Source organism: Schistocerca nitens, chromosome 7 (genome assembly GCF_023898315.1).
Source record: "Schistocerca nitens isolate TAMUIC-IGC-003100 chromosome 7, iqSchNite1.1, whole genome shotgun sequence".
NCBI classification, from domain to species: Eukaryota; Metazoa; Arthropoda; class Insecta; order Orthoptera; family Acrididae; genus Schistocerca; species Schistocerca nitens.
This window is the reverse complement of record NC_064620.1, coordinates 572,688,473-572,709,349: the sequence shown is the minus strand read 5'-3', so window position 1 is coordinate 572,709,349 and position 20,877 is coordinate 572,688,473. Positions and strand designations below refer to the sequence as shown.

The 20,877-nt window shown below is 44.3% G+C and overlaps 1 protein-coding gene and 1 non-coding gene across 2 annotated transcripts in view; both read left to right on the top strand.

Moving 5' to 3' along the window:
• Positions 1-20,877, top strand: part of LOC126195005 (5-oxoprolinase) — a 182,864-nt gene that overhangs the window by 9,398 nt on the left and 152,589 nt on the right. The window lies entirely within an intron of this gene.
• Positions 20,795-20,869, top strand: Trnal-caa (transfer RNA leucine (anticodon CAA)). The gene has a single exon. It is a non-coding gene; the product is annotated as a tRNA-Leu (tRNA).

Here is a 20,877-nt window from a genome sequence, read left to right as displayed (position 1 = left end):
ATCTCAAACATCGCGTACAGTTATAGTCTCTGTACTGTTGTCAGTTGTGCTCTGATTGTTGTGCTGTTAATACGCGAGATGGGCAAACTGAAACACTTAACTGTTTCGAAACAAATGGAACAGTACAATGTAATGTTTCGATACGCTGTTTCGAAACAGTGAAACAGTTTGTGTTTTGTAATCTAATAAACTACACATTTAATCATCTTGAATGTCTACTGTATAAGTATGTCCATATAAACACAAATGAGGTGCGAGAGCGCTAATCATTTCGCAGAAAGTATGAAACTATCACCTGGGCGTCTTGGCAGTTTCGTATTTCCTGCAGCAAATGCACTGCTTTCGTGTTGTGTGACTTTCATACTTTTCAGTTGGCTGAGGACAGCCATAGCTGAAGACAGAAGAACCACCACGAACGGAACTGGAGGTAGGAGCAAACAGCAGAAACAACGGATTTGCTACTGGGATTCCCACATGCCGTTAGTATGGGTAATATACCCATCCTGCTAATTTCCATGCACACAAAGGGAATCATTGTGGATAATAGGCACAGTGACTATAGACTCACAAATAACGCCAAATAATTCGAATAAATAACAAAATATAACAGAAAAATATTTTGCCGTTCAAGGTGTTTCGAACCTTTACTATAAAGTCACCATGCTTCCCAGCCCTTCCCGTTCACCATTACACAATCAGTGATATGTCAAACAGATTGCTTGCAACTATACCTAGATCAAATTTATGTATATGTTTAATAACTGTCACCCTAAGCCTTTTTTTATTCAAAATGTTGTAGGCTTACTTGCGTTTCTTAATACGATTACTGTACATGAAAAGAGAAGCGTATGTTATAAAAAAAGTGTAATTTAATCGAATGATTTTCACATATTTATTATTTTGAATGGGAATAGTATGCGTTGTTTCATTGTTTGGTTAGTGTTTATAAAGCAAATGTTCCGCCATTTCGTAATAGGACAGTCAGCTAGAAACGAAGCTTTATTTTCAGATATCTTAAGCTTCATTCTATTGCTTGTCAAAAAGAATTCGACACTCTTGAAAGTGTTTCACGAAGTGTTATGTTGTGTTTCAGTATCTGTGCCGAGCCCGAATCTCGTACGACACAGAGCGGAATGAAACATCACTGTTTCGATACAATTAGTCCGTTCCAAGCGCAGGTGGACTGAAACAGCCTTATTTTGAAACAACGATACAGTTTCTGTGTCTGGCTCGAGATCGAATCTGGTGCGGTTATCCGAAACAGGGGCGGAATGAAACACCACTGTTTCGAAACAGTGAACCACAGCCGTTCCGAAACACTGAAACAGTTCCACGTATCGATACACTGTATCGAAACATAGAAACAGTGGCCAAGTCTAATACGCAGTATGAAAATGGCTTCTGTCCTAAGACAGAAGTATCCTGCTTCCACCTCAATAACAGAGAAGCCGACAGAGCTCTGGAAGTATACTTTGACGAGATACGCCTCAACCACGGCAAGGAGCCAAGGTACCTAGGGGTCATGTTACACAGAACCTTGTCATTTAAATCACACATTACAAAAACAGCTGCCAAGGTGAGAACAAGTAACAACCTCATCCATAAACTCTGGGGATCAACGGCAACAACTCTTAAGAGGACGTCTGCGCTGAGCTTGGTATCTCTGCTGCGGAAATGGCTAAATATTAGCCACGTGAACAAAATAGATGTTGAACTTCACAGAACCATGCGCATTATTTCAGGAACCGTTTGGTCTACACCTAACATATGACTACCTGTCCTGAGTCATAGACCACGCCCAAAAATGCGAGCCGGCCGGAGTGGCCGAGCGGTTCTTGGCGCTACAGTCTGGAACCGCGTGACCGCTACGGTCGCAGGTTCGAATCCTGCCTGGGGCATGGATGTGTGTGATGTCCTTAGGTTTGTTAGGTTTCAGTAGTTCTAAGTTCTAGGGGACTGATGACCTCAGCAGTTAAGTCCCATAGTGCTCAGAGCCATTTGAACCAAAAATGCGACGAGAATCAGCCTTGGTCAGCGAACACAACAAGATTGAAGCAAACCGTGAACCACCGGTACACATCGATATTCCTGATCTCTGTATCAAGAGGCTTGGTTCATGACATCCTCCACTTGCTCTCCACAGCCTCACTGGAGCTGACATCAACTCTTGGAGAAACTGCAAAATGCCCCATCAGTTTGCCACCTAATACATTGTATTACTAAGGCAGTTTCTGGGTTTGATCATCCCTGCAGGATCTGGTCAACTCTGAACCGACTAATAACTGGGCATGGAGGATGTGCTGACTCATTTTTCAAGTGAAGACTGCTGTCTTCGCCAGCATGTGACTGCGGCGTGCCTAAGCAGACCATGCAACACGTCAGAGAAGAATGCAGTTCAAAAAAATGGCTCTGAGTACTATGAGACTTAACTTCTGAGGTCATCAGTCCCCTAGAACTTAGAACTACTTAAACCTAATTAACCTAAGGACATCACACACATCTATGCCCGAGGCAGGATTCGAACCTGCGATCGTAGCGGTCTCGCGGTTCCAGACTGAAGCGCCTAGAACCGCTCGGCCACACCGGCCGGCCCCGAGGCACGATTCGAACCTGCGACCGAACCCAGACTGTAGCGCCTATAACCGCTCGGCCACCCCGGCGGGCCAAGAATGCAGTGCCAGAGCGTTCAGTGCGGATTTTGAAGAATTCCTCGTGGCATCCTAAAAATCCATTGAATATATACAAGGACTAGATGTTTGTCTGTGAATATATGTAATGTAGAATAACGCGATCCAATACTGAAATGTACTTAAATGCAATACGCTAAATAAATAAATAAATATGAAAATGGCTGAGGCTGCTTCCTGCTCCGTAGTGAAACACCCACGTGGAGCGCGATTAATAAGAGCCGAGAAATAGGTTGTTCTTAATGCTTTTCATAAATTTACAGGAAAAATCGGCTATGAAGTTTTTCGAGGGACTGTATTTTATAGAGTTGAGATACAAATGCACGCTCGATGTATAGCGGAATCGGCAGCAGTAGGCGTGATGCGACCAAGCCGTTCATTTCGGTATTCAACTTTTATTTGAACACATCAGACTTCTTCCAACCCCGTCAACGAAAATCTAATGGCTTAAGGGCTGGCGATCTTGTTGGTGAGTTAGTTGCACTACCATGACCAGTCTAGTGATTAGGGTAAGAGCTGTTCAGATGTTCCCTCACACGTATGATATGAGTGGAGGGGCTCTGCCATACTGGAAGTACATCGCTGTCCATGTGGCCAAAGGAACGTCCTCAAGGTGTGCAACAAACGAATTTCCCAATACTGTCCCGTTATCCGCTCTTCTAAAATGACTGTGCTTACGAACACATCGCCGTTCACGCCGTAGCAAACTATAATCGAAAAACGAACATGGAAATACAGGGGATAGGCAAAGTAATGTGAACAGTCGTAGTAATGGGACGGTTGTGTTTGATGGTCAACAACGCAGGTAAGGCAGGTGTCGCGCTGGACTGTGCGTGATCAGTACGGACTAGACACCAGTGCGGGTTGTTTACGAGTATTGCACACTTCGTATTTGCGATCAGAGGCCGAGGTCGAAGTGCAACGAAAGACCTAACAGAGTTCCAAAGAGGGAAGATTGTGGGGGCCCGATTATCTGGAGTATCAGTAACCAAGACAGCCAACTTATTGAATATTTCAATAGCGACTGTTTCAACAGTCATGACAGCCTACACAAAACATGGAGAGACACCATCGTTTAAGCGTAATAGTGGGCGCAAATCAAAATTAAATGACACAGATCGTCGTACGCTAACACGAATTGTGTCAAAACAACACAAAACTACGGTGGCTAAAGTGACCACAGAGCTCAATATCAGTATCTGTTGACACTGTCTGCAGAGAACTCCATAAAGTGAATATTCATGGACGAGCTGCTATACCGAAACCATTAGTGACGACAACCAACGCAAAGACGTGTAAAACATGGTGTCAGAAGCATAAACCCCGGCGGCTGAGCGGTGGAAAGACGTCATATGGTCCGACGAGTCAACGTTTCGGTTATTTCCAACATCGGGCCGGGTTTACGCCTGAAGAACGCCAAAAGAGGACTACAGTCCTGATTGCTTGATTCCAGCGGTGGAAGTGTGATAGTGTGGGCAGCCATATCATGATATTCTGCTGGTCCCATCATTACTCTCGAAGGCCGTGTTACAGCCCACGATTATATGAACATTTTAGTTGATCAGGTGCACCCCATGATTCAAATGTTGTTCTCCAGCAGCGATGACATATTTCACGGCGTAATGCACACATCTACACAGCCAGGTCAGTACAATCGTGGGATGAGGAGCATGCAACTGAACTGCAGCGTCTTCTCTGGCCAGCACAACATTATCGAACCCTTGTGGACGGTATTGGAACGTCACTATAGGAGCTAGAAGAGGTCCTGATCGAAGGGTGGCATAACATTCCACTGGAGACTATTCAATCATTATATGCCAGGATTCTAAGAAGAATCACACCAGTATTTCGTGCAAATGGGGGTCCATCCCCTTATTAATCATTCCCAAGTAAGTACAGGTATTCACATTCTTGCCTATCCCCTGTATGTTTCCACTGTAGCGTGTGGATTTTAGTGCGACTGTCTATGATTGTTACGTCCATTGCCGATTGTGTTCTGCGTAAACGCTGCTTCATTATTGTATTAATGGAACAAATGTCGATCGTCTTTTAATCAGCGATAAAATTCAGTTTGTGTGGCACGTCATCAAACTGAAGATTGTGAACTCGCTGTATGTGAAATGGATAAAAGTTTTCCGCATTTAATGTTCGCCATACACGTTTTCGTGCAGAAGGTCGTCGTGTGCTGGTGGTACGAACACGTTTGCAACATTTCAACAATGTATTACTGTTCCAACACAGGTTGTTGGACTACGCTTTCAGAAAAAAATGGGAACTTGTAAAAACCTCCCTTTCACGAAATGTACGGAAAACTCTGATAAACACTCTACGATCAGGAATTTGACGCATCGGAAAGCGTCAACAGTATACTTCAACAGCAGCAGGAGCACAATCGTCGCAGAAGCCGTAAACGTCCACCGTATCTGCATATTCCATCAGTGTGGTTGAAAACTGCTGTTTAGTCATTGGTGTGGCATTTTAGCCAGCGCGTGTACAAACACTGTTAACCGACGTTGCTCTCTGATCCACTCCCAATACCTCGCATTACTTCACTCGCAATACACGGAGGACAACAAAGTGAACATACAACGGGCCAGTTTAATGGCAGAAAAACATTGCGAGCAGAGGTCGAAAGGAAGAGATAAGTCGGCTTAAGGGGGCTGCACATGCACAATATTGTCACAGAAGAAGGTGAGTAGCACAGTCACTGTGGTGTAGTGGTTATGATACTAGACTATTGTATGGAGGGTCGTGAGTTCAGAAGTCACCTGAACTGTAATATTTTAATTTCTCTATTCGGCTCAAGTACATTGTAGAAGTATCCACAAATGGCAATAATCATTGTACTGCAATGTTGTGTAACTATATATACCGTATGTGTTCTGACCGGAGGCAGTGCACTCCGCGTTCTTGTATGTGCAAGTGCTGAATAAACCTTCATTAAGTGAAGTTAGTGTTCGTCATACACCTATTTACACCTTCTTCTAAGTGACAATATTTATTGACAGTAGTAGTTCGTCAAACTTTCAGTACATTTAAGCGACCTCACACTATCAATAATAGCCCGCATCTCGTGGTCGTGCGGTAGCGTTCTCGCTTCCCACGCCCGGGTTCCCGGGTTCGATTCCCGGCGGGGTCAGGGATTTTCTCTGCCTCGTGATGGCTGGGTGTTGTGTGCTGTCCTTAGGTTAGTTAGGTTTAAGTAGTTCTAAGTTCTAGGGGACTGATGACCATAGATGTTAAGTCCCATAGTGCTCAGAGCCATTTTTGAACTATCAATAATATTGACAAAAATTGTCAGTTAGGAACGCGGTTTTACAAGGTTAAGACGTTGCACATCCAAAAGAAAGTGAGTGCTGCAGTTATATTAGCTAAGGCTCGCAAAAAAAAAAAAAAAAAACAAAAAAAAACGGAAAACAGTGAAAAAGAGAAGGTACCGATACTGGTTTGGAAGAAAAGGAGCGACTAGTCACATGTTATTTTACTGACAACTTACAAAGGTTCAATAAATTATCTTCCGACGAATCTTCCATAGTATAGTAAGGTATTAATGTTTACACGAGATAAAATAGAGAAACAAAATATGTTAATTAGAGAGGCAGTTGGTGTCGACGGGAGATTAGGAGTAACTTTGAGATTTCTGGTGACAAGCAGCTCTGTCGAATGCTCGTAGAAAGTCGTTTAGTATCTGCATGCAAATACACGCAGTAAAATTGTATGGAAAGCTGTGAAGCTGTTATATCTGCCTGGCCAGAATGTATTCAGTCAACACAAAACATTTCTTTAATGATTTGTATGGTTATAATTTGGTGAAATTGACATGCATTTCTCGCACTTCCTACCAGTTATTGCAGATATGCAGGGTGACAATTATTGACCTATATGAAATAAAGTCGTCATAGCTTCGGAACGGTTTGCGTTAGGACGTTCAAACTGCACGGTTGGCCGCGTAGCATGTTGGGGATTAGTATGCGTCAATAAGAAAAGTTGGCGCTTTTGGGGGACTGAGAATCCGCATTTCGCGATCGAGAAATCTCTTCACCCTTAACTGGTGACTGCGTGGTGTGCAACGTCCAGTCACGGAATAATCGGTGCGATATTCCTTGGTGGCACGGTGACTACCAAACAGTAAGTGAAGCTTTTGGAAGATGATTTCATCCTCATTATCCAAAGTGACACTGATTTCTAAAGATGTATTCGAGGAGCACATTGGGGACCGCATTCTGGCTCTGGGGTGTGTGTATTGAACCGGAGACCTAGAAACGACGGAGAGACGTCTTCCCGCCATAGCCCTCAGTGGTTTACAACCCCACAACAGGCCACAGCAGTCCACCCACCCCACCGCCGCCCCACGTCGAACCCAGGGTTATTGTGCCGAGCGGATTCGTGAAGGGGGCCGGCATGCCTTCCCGCTTCGCGGCTAGCCGGGCAGGCTGACTCTGGGGTACACGGAGGCCACTGGCATGGGCCGCAATTGGTCGCCATATTCTCAGAATCTCAACATACGCGACTCTTTATTTTTTTAAGAAAAGTTGTATAGCAATAACACCAAAGCCATTCCTAGGATGAAAACAGTCATTCAGCATCGAGGCGTTCAATAAATTCGAAAGTAAAGTGCTATGTACTGACTTGGCAGAAAATCCTAAGAAATTTTGGTCTTATGTCAAAGCGGTAGGTGGATCAAAACAAAATGTCCAGACACTCTGTGACCAAAATGGTACTGAAACAGAGGATGACAGACTAAAGACCGAAATGCTAAATGTCTTTTTCCAAAGCTGTTTCACAGAGGAAGACTGCACTGTAGTTCCTTCTCTAGATTGTCGCTCAGATGACAAAATGGTAGATATCGAAATAGACCACAGAGGGATAGAGAAACAATTAAAATCGCTCAAAAGAGGAAAGGCCGCTGGACCTGATGGGATACTAGTTTGATTTTACACAGAGTACGCGAAGGAACTTGCCCCCCTTCTTGCAGCGGTGTACCGTAGGTCTCTAGAAGAGCGTAGCGTTCCAAAGGATTCGGAAAGGGCGCAGGTCATCCCCGTTTTCAAGAAGGGGCGTCGATCAGATGTGCAGAACTATAGACCTATATCTCTAACGTCGATCAGTTGTAGATTTTTGGAACACGTATTACGTTCGAGTATAATGACTTTTCTGGAGACTAGAAATCTACTCTGTAGGAATCAGCTTGGGTTTCGAAAAAGACGGTCGTGTGAAACCCAGCTTGCGCTATTCGTCCACGAGACTCAGAGGGCCATAGACACGGGTTCACAGGTAGATGCCGTGTTTCTTGACTTCCGCAAGGCGTTCGATACAGTTCCCCACAGTCGTTTAATGAACAAAGTAAGAGCATATGGACTATCAGACCAATTGTGTGATTGGATTGAAGAGTTCCTAGATAACAGAACGCAGCATGTCATTCTCAATGGAGAGAAGTCTTCCGAAGTAAGAGTGATTTCAGGTGTGCCGCAGGGGAGTGTCGTAGGACCGTTGCTATTCATAATATACATAAATGACCTTGTGGATAACATCGGAAGTTCACTGAGGCTTTTTGCGGATGATGCTGTGGTTTATCGACAGGTTGTAACAACGGAAAATTGTTCTGAAATGCAGGAGGATCTGCAGCGAATTGACGCATGGTGCAGGGAATGGCAATTGAATCTCAATGTAGACAAGTGTAATGTGCTGCGAATACATAGAAAGAAAGATCCCTTACCATTTAGCTACAATATAGCAGGTCAGCAACAGGAAGCAGTTAATTCCATAAATTATCTGGGAGTACGCATTAGGAGTGATTTAAAATGGAATGATCATATAAAGTTGATCGTCGGTAAAGCAGATGCCAGACTGAGATTCATAGGAAGAATCCTAAGGAAATGCAATCCGAAAACAAAGGAAGTATGTTACAGAACGCTTGTTCGCCCACTGCTTGAATACTGATCAGCAGTGTGGGATCCGTACCAGATAGGGTTGATAGACGAGATAAAGAAGATCCAACGGAGAGCAGCGCGCTTCGTTACAGGATCATTTAGTAATCGCGAAAGCGTTACGGAGATGATAGATGAACTCCAGTGGAAGACTCTGCAGGAGAGACGCTCAGTAGCTCGGTACGGGCTTTTGTTAAAGTTTCGCGAACATACCTTCAACGAGGAGTCAAGCAGTATATAGCTCCCTCCTACGTATATCTCACGAAGAGACCATGAGGATAAAATCAGAGAGATTAGAGCCCACACAGAGGCATACCGACAATCCTTCTTTCCAGGAACAATACGAGACTAGAATAGAAGGGAGAACCGATAGAGGTACTCAAGGTACCCTCCGCCACACACCGTCAGGTGGCTTGCGGAGTGTGGATGTAGATGTAGATGTTCGGACACTTCAGCGGGTCATGCACAATTTCGCTATTCGTCTCCGCCATATCATCATCAATGATGGCAGGCATATCGAACATGTCATAACCTTAATCCGAATATCTGTACATGCTGAATAAAGTGTTTACACTCCGTAGTTTGTAACTAATTTGCTTTTTGTTTCATATAGTTGAATAATAGTCACCCTGTATGAGGCATTTTTCGAAGTGGAAGCAGTTTTTTCAAACTGCTTGTAATTCACCAACCTATACTAATTTTCAAATTAATAAAATAAGCAGTGTCATAGAGAATCCTCCGTTGACCATCCTAAAATGGTACATACCATGATTAACCTAGCATTGCACTATTAAAATTGTTTTGTTTTAAAATGAGGTATGATACGCACAAAGGCGAATTGAAAACGTAAACTATGGATAATAACGCCATGTGGCTGATTCATGAAGCTCTGTCAACACCTGAATGTAGAATATTGTCAGACTGTCAATACTTGGCTTCACATGTTCAGTATGTATTGACAGTATCGAGAATATTTTTAAGGCGGTCAATACTGCTCGTCAGTGCTTCTGGTATTGACAATAGGTCAATATGCACCATCAGAAGGTCAATATATTTCCGATACGACAATATTATTGAACGTGTGAGGGGTCCCTTTACAGTAAAACGTCAAAGAGATTGTTTGGCCAAGACATTCACGAGCACACCACTAGCCTAAAAACAAATGTAAGTTATGTTCTGTCTCGGAAACCGTTCGGAATAGGACTTATTTCCATATGAGATTTCTGCTTCAAATGAGCTCTCCTGCCGAACAGTTGAAAAATGGCTTCGAAGTGTGGAAAACGGACACATCTCGTTATTCGAAAATCATTGTTATTCGACTGTAGCCGTTGGAGATAGAGAACTACCTTGTTAGCTACTGCTTTTGCACTTTAATCGAAGTTTCTGCAGTCCCAGAAATATAGCCAGTTGGACATTTTGCGTGATTTCTCGATTAGTGTTCCCAGATGTCTCGATTTTCACGAGATGTCCCAAATTTTTAGAGATGTCCTGACACCCCTCCCCCCCACCTTCCTGTAAACCTTATGGGGATGCCAGGTGTCCCGACTCACAGACAAAGATATATGTTAGTTACTCTGTGCCCGACTGGTGTGCGGACATTTGTCACGATTTTACCTGCTCCGAAGGGTTGGGTCCCTTGTCTCCCCCTCCTCCTCCTCACCCACCGCCCGACCAGCAGTAAAGGTACTTACTGAGCCTTTCCGCTGGTTTACTTAACATAGGACCAGTATCTCTACGGATTTTCCGCAACATTTCTAGAGAGAGTTTCGTTGTGGGAACTATTAAATACATCTCGCATTGAAATCCGCATCAAATTTCGAGCCTCAGTAGTAAAACTTCGCCAATCTTGGAGATTTTCCGCTCGTCTAAATTATACGTCCCTTTTTCGGTGCTACTGCAGCAGCCTACTGTCGTGTTTTGTGTACCATGGGGAATCAGTTCCGTTTGTTATTAATTTATTTGGTATGAATCTCTCGAGTGCTGTTGATACTATTTCTTTGAAATTAGCCACATATGGTCTTCACTTACATAGTTTGAAAGGATTGGAGACTGTCTCTTAGAAAGTAGTCAACCGAATTTTCAGTTGCTTTTATAAATAGATGTATTTCGCGTTTAGTTTTAGTGAATTTCTCTTTACGGAATTGAGCCTCGCTACGACTGTGTGTTCACTAATCCCTGTATCCGTTGTGAGGTCAAGTGTGTTTCCTTAACCATTTACAATTTTAATGGCCTCTTGAACTAATTGTTCAAAATAATTTTTAAAAAAGCATTTAGAACAATTACGGAAGTTGCTTTCTATCTACAATAGGGTCTGAAAATGTATTTTGTCAACATACGGAAGGTAGATTGAAGTCACTGCCAACTATAATTGTATGAGTAGGGTACCTATTTGCGACGAGACTCCAGTTTTCTTTGAAATGTTTAGCAACTGTTTCATCTGAGACCGGGGGTCGGTAAAAGGAGCCAGTTATTAATTTATTCCGGTTGTCTAATATAACCTCTGCCCATACTAAGTCACAGGAACTACCTCCTTCAATATCGCTTGTGAGCTGGAACACACATTACATTATTTTTCCTTAAGTTGTGCTTCTTGTTTCTGTTGTTGTGGAGATCATTACAATTACGTCTTTTCCCTCCAAAACCTAGGATGCTTTCTCTGTGATCCTGTAAATACCAGAGCTAGACAATGTAGAACAACAACGTACGTTACAAGCATAGCATTCTGTATTACTTCATTTCCTTAATTCTAACATTTTAAAACTGTACATCGGATTTAGATGACGTGTCAATCATAGATGTTCTTATCTCTGTTTATGAACGTACTTTCAGTCATGTTTTGAACATTGTCCCGCTACACTTTATTAACTAATGTTTCGCCGCAAGGGATATCGGATTTTAGAGAGTAAATCAATATGGAGTATGTCGTTCTTCTTTTCGAACATTCACATACCCATTTCTTCTTTCCTTATTGTCTTTTGGGCATGCACTTGCAGTAATTAAAGTAGACACAAATGCATTGATCAAAAAGAAATAATTAGAGTACATTCGCATTCTCTTTACAGCGTTCCTTTCTTGTTGCTCCCATGGTGATGAACTGTTTCTATCGCAATCAGTAAGCGTGAAAGGAAGCTACCGTACAGACAGAGGGATCTATATTTATACTTGGCAAAACTAATTACATACTGACATAATCGTCGGAATTGCTTTCGTTTCCCAAAAGTTATAAATATTTCGATTTCGGAAAAGAAGCTCTGTATTTCGCCAAGATGTCGAAGAAGAAGGTCCCTTGCGTACTGGTTGTATCGAGTAAGATGTGGAGATGGCGGTTTGAAAGCGGACAGAAGTAGTACGAGGAAGGACGTCCCTTACCTGAGGGATCGCTACCTGGCGAAGGGGCAAGTGTGGCAAATGTCCGGCATTCGTCCCGACTTCGACTGTTGTATTATTACCGCCACGCCGCTGTTTTTTAACTTCTCCCTCCTCTTGCCCTTCGACTGGCAACGACTTCTTTGTACACTTCTCGCATTCGGGAGGACGACGGTTCAATCCCGTCTCCGGCCATCCTGATTTAGGTTTTCCGTGATTTCCCTAAATCGCTTCAGGCAAATGCCGGGATGGTTCCTTTGAAAGGGCACGGCCGATTTCCTTCCCCATCCTTCCCTCACCCGAGCTTGCGCTCCGTCTCTAATGACCTCGTTGTCGACGGGACGTTAAACACTAATATCCTCCTCCTCCTTTGTACACTTCTGTGCAAAAAGAAGGACGAAAGCAACTTTCACACTATGTGTTACTGCCACGTAATATAGCTCGATGAAACTTGGGCTACACGTACAAAGAGCTGCTAGAGTTAGTAAAGAAGGTAACGATTAGGAGAAATACGCGGTGAGACGAACATAAATTACACTTTTATTCGAAGACAATAACTACACTGAAGTCCTCGGGATTCATGATCGTCCCCTGGACACTAGAAAGCGGAACGTTGTTCCTAATAGAGTGTGTGATCGCCACGAACGGCAATGGCCGCTTTGCAACGGGTGGTAGCGAATTCTTGTGATGGAGCGTCCATCCCTCCACCAGCGCGTTGGATAACGACTGGATGCTCGCTCGTTGCTGCACATGCACGTGCGGCCAATACCGTCCCCCTAAGACTGCAGTGGGTCCGATATCGGTGGATTCCGCCGACGACCGACATCGGCCAGAGATGCCAGATCTTTCGAAATCATCACGCCACTACATGCGCGGCCACACTATAGCCGATCTTATCGTCCGAACGTACTGACTTAAGACGAGATTCGATGAAATTCAAATCAAATCGACCGACGTTCTTGCACATAGAATACGTAGCGTGATAAACTGATAAGTTTAGTCCAAGGAAGAGTGAGTTTGTGGCATCCTGAGGATGAAAATGTGGTATCGATAGCAACGATGCCACGGCGTAGGTCCAAGTTCGTAAGTTGGCACTACGAGACACCGCCGACAGCGCCCTCTAGCCGGCGCTGTGGAGCTCTACGAGCGTCGGTCCGTATTCGCCCGATTTGATGCCGAGGAGAAGACCTAGTAACACAGTTTCTACTTCATAGGGGGCTATTTCTGGCTCTGTTACTTAAATGATAGTTTGTCTCACTACTAGTAGTCCTTACCGTTGATACCTGTACCAGTCGCACCTACGGGTCTTCAGTGTAAAGTTACGTATGTCCTTGACTAATAATTAAATGTACTTTCACGTAAAAAGCTGTACCGAGAATCTTATCTCACCTGCTCCTACTCGCTTCCTTCATTCGGCCAACTTTTCAGTTTTCAGGAGCAAACCCACGCGCCGCCTTCCAGGCGGGATACAAAAGAAAATACGATAATCGGGACTTTTTCGGAATCTATGGACTGAAATCGCAGGTCTATTCGAAACCTCAAGTAGCCAAAATCTTTATTGGAAAATTTAGGTGTAGATTATAACAAAAAAATGGCTCTGAGCACTATGGGACTTAACTGCTGAGGTCATCAGTCCCGTAGAACTTAGAACTACTTAAACCTAACTAACCTAAGGACATCACACACATCCATGTCCGAGGCAGGATTCGAACCTGCGACCGTAGCGGTCGCGCGGTTCCAGTCTGTAGCGCCTAGAACCGCTCGGCCACTCCGGCCGATTATAACATCTGAAAGTAAATTGTTCAAGTGAAAAGGGTGGCGTATCTTATATGCATATAGCTACTGTACTGGATCTTTTTTACGGTTAGGTTGTCATTACAAATTACTACTACTTACTGGCGTTGTATGCCAGTGGGGTATTGATTCTGTTAATATGAAGTGGTTAGCAAATGTGGTGTACGGTATGTACACTACTGGCAATTAAAATTGCTACACCACGAAGAGGACGTGCTACAGACGCGAAATTTAACCGACAGGAAGAAGATGCTGTGATGTGCAAATGATTAGCTTTTCAGAGCATTCACACAACGTTGGCGCCGTTGGCGATACCTACAACGTGCTGACATGAGGAAAGTTTCCAACCGATTTCTCATACACAAACAGCAGTTGACCGGCGTTGCCTGGTGAAACGTTGTTGTGATGCCTCGTGTAAGGAGGAGAAATGCGTACCATCACGTTTCCGACTTTTATGAAAGTCGGATTGTAGCCTATCGCGATTGCGGTTTATCGTATCGCGACATTGCTGCTCGCGTTCGTCGAGATCCAGTGACTGTTAGCAGAATGTGGAATCGGTGGTTTCAGGAGGGTAATACGGAACGCCGTGCTGGATCCCAACGGCCTCTTATCACTGGCAGTCGAGATGACAGGCATATTATCCGCATGGCTGAAACGGATCGTGCAGCCACGCCTCGATCCCTGAGTCAACAGATGGGGACGTTTGCAAGACAACAACCATCTGCACGAACAGTTCGACGACGTTTGCAGCAGCACGGACTATCAGCTCCGAGGCCATGACGCTGCATCACAGACAGGAGCGCCTGCGATGGTGTACTCAAAGACGAACCTGGGTGCACGAATGACAAAACGGCATTTTTTCGGATGAATCCAGGTTCTGTTTACAGCATCATGATGGTCGCATCCGTGTTTGGCGACATCGCGGTGAACGCACATTGGAAGCGTGTATTCGTCATCGCCATACTGGCGTATCAGTCGGCGTGATGGTATGGGGTGCCATTGGTTACACGTCTCGGTCACCTCTCGTTCGCATTGACGGCACTTTGAACAGTGGACGTTACATTTCAGATGTGTTACGACCCGTCGCTCTACCCTTCATTCGATCCCAGCGAAACCCTACATTTCAGCAGAATAATGCACGATTGCATGTTGCAGGTCCTGTACGGGCCTTTCTGGATAGAGAAAATGTTCGACTGCTGCCCTGGCCAGCACATTCTCCAGATCTCTCACCAATTGAAACGTCTGGTCAATGGTGGCCGAGCAACTGGCTCGTCGCAATACGCCCGTCAATACTCTTTATGAACTGTGGTATCGTGTTGAAGCTGCATGGGCAGCTGTACCTGTACACGCCATCCAAGCTCTGTTTGACTAAATGCCCAGTCGTATCAAGGCCGTTATTACGGCCAGAGGTGGTTGTTCTGGGTACTGATTTCTCAGGATCTATGCACCCGAATTACGTGAAAATGTAATCACATGTCAGTTCTAGTATAATATATTTGTCCAATGAATACCCGTTTATCATCTACATTTCTTGTTGGCGTAGCAATTTTAATGGCCAGTAGTGTGTTTCCACTTTAAAGTGCTTTAGGTTTGCAGAATACCTTGACGCTACTTTTTATGATTCTTTCAGTCGTGTGCTAAATGGTTCAAATGGCTCTGAGCACTATGGGACTCAACTGCTGAGGTCATTAGTCCCCTAGAACTTAGAAGTAGTTAAACCTAACTAACCTAAGGACATCACAAACATCCATGCCCGAGGCAGGATTCGAACCTGCGACCGTAGCGGTCTTGCGGTTCCAGACTGCAGCGCCTTTAACCGCACGGCCACTTCGGCCGGCGTGTGCTAAATGACAATTAATTGACGTACATCTGCACAACCTTAAATAAATATGTACGATACGATGTTGCAGCGACTGTGTTATTCTGATTACGACGCATGCATGTCCAAAGAAACTTTACATCGTAATCAGAATAACACAGTCGCTGCAACATCGTATTTCCCTGGCAATACCGGGCAAGTGACTTGCAAGTACAACGTCTGACCTGTACGGGAATACAGATAACGGATGTACGAGTACAGGTCGTAGACGCATGGCTGATGACATATGGATGTTTGTGTCTGGCCGTGAGTCGTGCATGGATAGCCAGCTTGTGAGGCGACCAATGTCGATAAGCGGGAAATCTGCGTTCGGGTCCCAGTCCGGTACAAAGTTTCACTGTCGCCATTCCATTCTATGGCTGACGCAGTCCTCATTCGTAATTGCGATTTCATTTAATGCGTTAAAGAAATATAGGGAAACAGAGTGTTTATAACTTGCTTTTCAAGGTCACCACGAATTATCTCGAGTATGTAAGAGAATGTTTCTCCTGTCGTCCCACATATCTGTAAAACTGTTTCTGGTTATTCCGATAACCGAGGAGAGAGTGTGTAGTACTCGCCATGTTCTTCAGGAGACAGGAAGTTCATTCACATGCATTCGGCGTCTCTTTATTAGCAGAAGTCACTATGCAGCACTCGTATCCAACCACAGAGGCGTCGAGGTATTCACCCCACCCAAACAGGTTAAAATCGCGCGGTTTTTCGTATTAAGAATTTTTTACGGCGATCTTAGGACGCATACATGTTAGGAAGACAAATGAAAAATCAAATTTCATTTTTTGCAAAATATTTTTATAATAAACGTAAATAAAGTTGGCACTTTTGATGAACGGAATCGTACTTTTGAGCACAGTTGTACCAGCGCACCAATTCTGTTCATAATACAGTATAAGAAAACCAATTATCCCACCACGGTAGATTCCTTAAGGAATCGAACATCAGTTTATAAAATAGCTCTGTCTTAATAGAAAGCTAGTTTTTCACACATCTGAATGATAATGACGTCATATCTCCCGAACTATATGTCGTCCAATAATACAGTTTGGCAGGAACATTCAGTGGTAAATGTGGGTAAAGTCTACGAAATGAGCCGCGCGGGGTAGCCGTGCGGTCTAGGGCGCCTTCCCACGGTTCGCCCGGCTCCCCCCCCCCCCCCCCCCCCATCGTAGGTTCGAGTCCTCCCTGGGGTGTGTGAGTGTGTGTGTTTTGTCGTTAGTGTAAGAAAGATTTAGTAGTGTGTAAGCCTAGGGACCAATGATCTTACCAGTTTGGTCCCAAAGGAACTTACCACAAATTTTCTACAAAATGAGTTGCATCGTGCCTGATGCTGCTGTTTTCCTGCATGAACAGCGAAGTTCTTAGTGAACGATAAACTTTTTTTTTCCTTTCATAATTTTTTAGGGTTGTCAGTGAGGAAGGTGCGAAAAGGTTTGAAATTATATGTAAGGTTCGTTGGAAGTTCTCTAATTCTCAAATAATGGATGAATAATGTCTGGCTAATTAGCTTATGTGAGCTCCACTGCCTCAGGACAAACATTTATGTTCGGTCTATAACTGAATGAGAAACTCAAAATCAATTTTTTTGCTGCCCCTGTAAGCCGTTAAATAGATAATCATCAAATGGAATAGGGTGTCTGTTTCTAGCCGTTTAGTAATAGATAACTGTCTAATGATTGATAATTGACTTCCCTTGTTTTGTTTCCTGACTTTCAGGTCTTTTTTAAACCACCAGTCCCAAAGTCCCGCAATTTATACCTGTCGACCCTAGTGGGGCCCTAGCCGATATACAGGGTGTCCCAGTCAAACCTCCCTGATTTCAAAGACGCAGGGAAAAAAGCACAGTAGATACGACAGTGAAACATTCACCACATAGTAGAGCATCTCAAAGAATTTATTTATTTATTTATCATCAATACACCTCTACATGTGAACCATTTGTAGCACGAAGAATATGGAGTCTATATTCAATTTCTTGCCAAGTTCTTTGTAACATTTCCTCTGTTATTGTTGCAATTGCATTAGTGATACGATGTCGCAAAGTAGGAAAATCGTCCACTTTGGTAGCATACACGCAGTCCTTCACGAATCCCCACATTAAGAAATCAAGCGGCATAATGTCGTGTGAACGTGGTGGCCAGGCAATGGGTCCACCGCGGCCTGTCCAACGATTGCGAAGTTTCCTATCCAGGAACTTGCGAAAAGCCGTTGACCAATTTAGCGGAGCTCCATCTTATTGAAAAATGATGTTGGGTTGCAAGTCTTGTATCTGAGGGCACACAAACTGCTCCAACATGTCCAGATACACTGACCCTGTTCTGCAATAGCCCACACCAGATATTTTATTTAGGGCTATCACGAACATGTTCAATAACAACGTGCGGATTTTGCGAACTCCAAATCCAAACATTATGCCTATTAACCCTTCTTTATAGACGAAAGGTTGCCTCATCTGAGAATAAACATCTTTCCAGAAAGCTGGCATCCATATCGATACGCTGCAGCATATCCACAGCAAATTGTTGTCGGCTTGGTTTCGTCAGATGTTGCAGAATTTGCACTTTTGTAAGCACACATACGAAGACGCTGGTGAACTACACGATGCAATGTTGATCGAGGTACATCAAGTTGCCTAGATGCTTCACGAATTGACTTATGTAGGCTTCTGAGAAACGTTTGTCTGATGTAATCCGCTGTCTCTTCTGAAACTCCGTAACATGCACCGCCAGAATGTTTCAGAACACTACCTGTTGACACAAACTTCCTATACCACTCTTTGTTTTCACATCAAGTGGATCACATTCATACACACGACGATAATTTCTTTGTACAGTAATCGGCGATTTTGTTACGGCAAACCACACTGCTGCTTGCGCGCTGCTGTGGAGTCGCCATTTTCACTTCATGCGACATGCTGCACTCTGGCGCGATACTTGGCACTTCTGAGCCTGGAATATAAATTCTTTGACATGCTCTACAATGTGGTGCATTTTTAATTGTCGTATCTACTGTGGTTTTTCTCTCCTGGGTGCAGCATACTGGTTTGGGCCGGGCTTGGAAGTTTCCAGCACTGCTAAAGGAGCTAGTTACACACGCCAGTCCGTATCAGCAGCCGTGCACTAGCGGCGTATGGCTACTTTAATCCTGCGGCTCTCGCCTGCCTGTTGCGTAATGTTATTTAGGACGCGTCTGGAACAGAGATACGGGGGCGGTCTCTGGACTGCAGTGATATGTGCTTAGCGCGGACTCTAGTCACCGTCCTCTTCTCGGATTTTTTGGGATCACGTTTGGACGCGCCTACTGATGAACCACCGTAGTTAGCGATTGAAGGATCGCCTTTAAGTTATTAGCGACCACCAGATAGCGCTATAAAGATGTGACATTACTATTGTTTCATAATTTTTCATTCCATTCATGTACGACCGAGCGCCGAAGTTGGCTACTTAAATACAGCATTGCTAATTCAGGAAACAGTGAGGTGCTGCGGTCTGCAGGGTTACTGTCCGCATTGAGGTTGACTCCCCTCACCCGTGGTCGAATGGGAGGTAGTTTCAAGGTGTGGCACGCAGCCATAGCGTAGAAATATCTCTGAGCATCGCGCTCCGCGCATGTCGTCAACATTAAGCTGAAACTGTCACTCGACGTTGTTTGCTGAAAGTCAGTTCACACTGGCTGTCGCGACACGTCAAATTACGTCGCCTCAAAATATTTCACCATGCATTTCAATCGCCAACATTCACACAGGTCGTCAACAGACTGTGACGTTACATCACGGCACGCCGATGTTTCACGAGGAAAATGTTTTGACGGTATCGTCGTCTGCTAACAACGTTCAGTTAAACTATTTTCGCCGCGCTCACTCGTGTACTGGCTTTCATGCTCCTGTGTCGTCTTAATCTTCATTCTATTATTTACTTTGTTTTCGTGACAAATTGCAAACGTTCCATGAGAAGTAGGATATTTTTTCCCATTCAGTGTTCTTACACAAGAGAGATCAGATACCTGAAAGCGAAAAATTAATTAGATTTTACAATAACATAACAGAGCTGACGCCCACAATGTATATAAAGAAGAACATAAGTTTAAGTGAAAAAGGTCAGCTTTAATGAATGAGAAAAGACAGTTGTTTTTGACGTCATTAGTTACATAAGGGAAAAAACATAATAAACAAAGTAAATAGACTGCATTTATTCCATTGCAGCTACAGTTTGAGATATTTGTATGTACACAGACGGGGAAAAAAATCGAAACACACAGGAGGAGTTGTGCGACGTAAACGAAATTTGGTAGGCATGTTTCTACATTTGAAAGATGATGTCTATTCAAATTTCGTGTCAGTTACATGAGTGGCGCAGGATGCAAATCATGTTTTCTTTAACGCTGTAACGAAAAAATGGCTCTGAGCACTATGGGACTCAACTGCTGAGGTCATTAGTCCCCTAGAACTTAGAACTAGTTAAACCTAACTAACCTAAGGACATCACACACATCCATGCCCGAGGCAGGATTCGAACCTGCGACCGTAGCGGTCTCGCGGTTCCAGACTGCAGAGCCAGAACCGCGCGGCCACTTCGGCCGGCTAACGCTGTAACGGTCGTGAGCGTTATTTACCTTTGAGATTGGACGTGGTGTGTTCATGTTACTCAATAATGCCTTTAGGGCAACAAAGACGACATTATGAGATTTTCACTCTGCAGCGGAGTGTGCGCTGATTTGAAACTTCCTGGCAGATTAAAACTGTGTGCCGGACTGAGACTCGAACTCGGGCCTTCGCCTTTCGCGTGCAAGTGCTCTACCAACTGAGCTACCCAAGCACGACTCACGCCCGGTACTCACAGCTTTACTTCTGCCAGTATCTCGTCTCCTACCTTCCAAACTTTACAGAAGCTCTCCTGCGACCCTTGCAGAACCAGCACTCCTGAAACAAAGGATATTGCGGAGACATGGCTTAGCCACAGCCTGGGTGATGTTTCAAGAATGATATTTTCACTCTGCAGCGGAGTGTGCGCTGATATGAAACTTCCTCGCAGATTAAAACTGTGTGCCGGACCGAGACTCGAAATCGGGGCCCTTCGCGGGCAAGTTTGGAAGGTAGGAGACGAGGTACTGGCAGAAGTAAAGCTGTGAGGACGGGGCGTGATTCGTGCTTGGGTAGCTCAGTTGGTAGAGCACTTGCCCGCAAAAGGCAAAGGTCCCGAGTTCGAGTCTCGGTCCGGCACACGGTTTT